The 2,044-nt window shown below is 41.4% G+C and overlaps 1 non-coding gene across 1 annotated transcript; it reads right to left on the bottom strand.

Annotated features, from left to right (window-relative positions):
* Positions 1–783: 783 nt before the first annotated feature.
* On the bottom strand, positions 784–931 carry LOC116809751 (U4 spliceosomal RNA). Its single transcript, XR_009210010.1, has one exon. It is a non-coding gene; the product is annotated as a U4 spliceosomal RNA (small nuclear RNA).
* Positions 932–2,044: the final 1,113 nt, after the last annotated feature.

The following is a 2,044-nucleotide window of genomic DNA, read 5'->3' as shown; positions in this document are numbered from 1 at the left end:
CTATATATTTTTGCCTTACTCTTTTTGACAGTGAAGGGTCTTTTCAGGAGAAAAAAATCATGATTTTTTCCAGGGTTCTCTGTTCATTGCTTTCAATTTTCCATCCTTTTATGACATTTATGGGGCAAAGGCCATCTCCTCCCTCATCTGGTCAGTATGTTTCAGTCTGATGGGCACCTGCTGTAAAAAAGCACAGGTATGGCACAGGACTTTACATGACTTTGCCAAGCTTACAAGGCCAGCTATGGAGGGAACTGACAGGGGTGGAGCTCAAATCAGAACCGAGCTGGGGCAGTGGAGAGGGTAAGTCACCACTCTTGGACTAGTGGTGTCACAGAAACAGAATCAAGAAGCAAAATAATGGGACCCCAAACATCCACATGAGGAAAGAAAAAAGGCCAGAGAGGAGGCAGGAATTATGAACAGAAAGCAAGATTCTGGAACAGTCAAAGGACAGTCCTGCAAAGAAAACCAGAACCCCTTGAACCTCCTCAGATACCTGAAAGACAGGGCAGGTCAGAAGAAAAGCAATGAGCCAGCTACTCAGGAGGCTGAGGCAGGAAAATCGCTTGAACTGGGAAGACAGGGGCTGCAGTGAGCTGAGATCCCGCCACTGCACTCCAGCCTGGGTGACAGAGCGAGATTCCATCTCAAAAAAAAAAATAAAAATAAAAAAATAAAAAAAAAAAACCAACTATGAGCATCCAGCTCCCATTTGTTGGTGACCATCTTCATTTAATCAGATGAAGAGAGTCACTCAGAGAGTGATTTGCCCAAGTTTATCCCACTGATAAACAGTAGGATGGGGATTTAAAAATCCAGATGTAGCTAACTACAAATCCCACTCTCTGCACTATGAATCTGTTTCAATTAGCAGTAATCACGCCTCAAATAAACCTCATTGGCTACCTTACTGCCACTGCACAAAGCTTATGACTCTGTTACAGACTACACAACCAGGCAACAGTGGAAAGGAAGGGACTTCTTAGAATCAGAGATGAAGAAGGCATGGTAAGATTGTGGCTATGATATCCATAATGGTTGACCAACGAACCCCAAGAGGAAATCATCCAACATCACATGCAGTGACTGTTGAAGGATGATGATGATGAGTCTATCTGAAGTCTTTTCTCTTTGTCTTTGATTTTCTGCAGTTTGAATATGATATGGCTACATGTAGATATTTTTATATTTATATTGTTTGGTGTTCTCTGAGCTTCCTAGATCTCTGAGTTGATGTTTTGGAAAGTTCTCAGTCATTATGACTTCAAATAATTTTTTTATTCCTTTCTCTCCTCTCCTTCTGGAAGTCCCATTTTGCATGTGTTACATCTTTTGTAATTGTCTTACAGTTCTTGGAACATTAAGTTCCAAGTTTTTATTACAAATATTATTATCGAGCCAGGCGCAGTGGCTCATGCCTGTAATCCCAGCACTTTGGGAGGCTGAGGCGGGCAGATCACAAGGTAAAGAGATCAAGACCATCCTGGCCAACATGGTGAAACCCCGCCTCTACTAAAAATACAAAAATTAGCCAGGAGTGGTGGTGCATGCCTGTAGTCCCAGCTACTTGGGAGGCTGAAGCAGGAGAATCACTTGAACCCGGGAGGCAGATCTTGCAGTGAGCTGAGATTGTGCCACTGCACTCTAGCTTGGGCAACAGAGTGAGACTCCGTCTCAAAAAATAAATAGATAAATATTATATTATCATTTTCCTTATAAATATTATTCCAAATAGTGCTATTATGACATCCTTTTTCTGTATCTTTACATACATCCCTGATTTGTGCTTAAAAAAACTTTTGTTACAGAATTGATGGATGAAGACTTCAGATCTGTTCCACAGGGGCTTCTGAAGCCAGGGCTTTCAGTTATTATGTTAGGACTCGTTATCTTACAGTCTGTTGTTCATTTTAGTGCTGTGCTAAAACTGTAGAGGAGAGTACTAGTATCTTTGTCATGCAAGCCTTAGGACCTGTGATGGTTAATATTAAGCATCAACTTGATTGGATTGAAGGATACAAAGTATTGTTTCTGGGTGTGT

Source organism: Hylobates moloch, unplaced genomic scaffold, assembly GCF_009828535.3.
Source record: "Hylobates moloch isolate HMO894 unplaced genomic scaffold, HMol_V3 SCAFFOLD_1, whole genome shotgun sequence".
Lineage (NCBI taxonomy): Eukaryota > Metazoa > Chordata > Mammalia > Primates > Hylobatidae > Hylobates > Hylobates moloch.
This window is presented reverse-complemented; position numbering and strand designations above follow the sequence as displayed.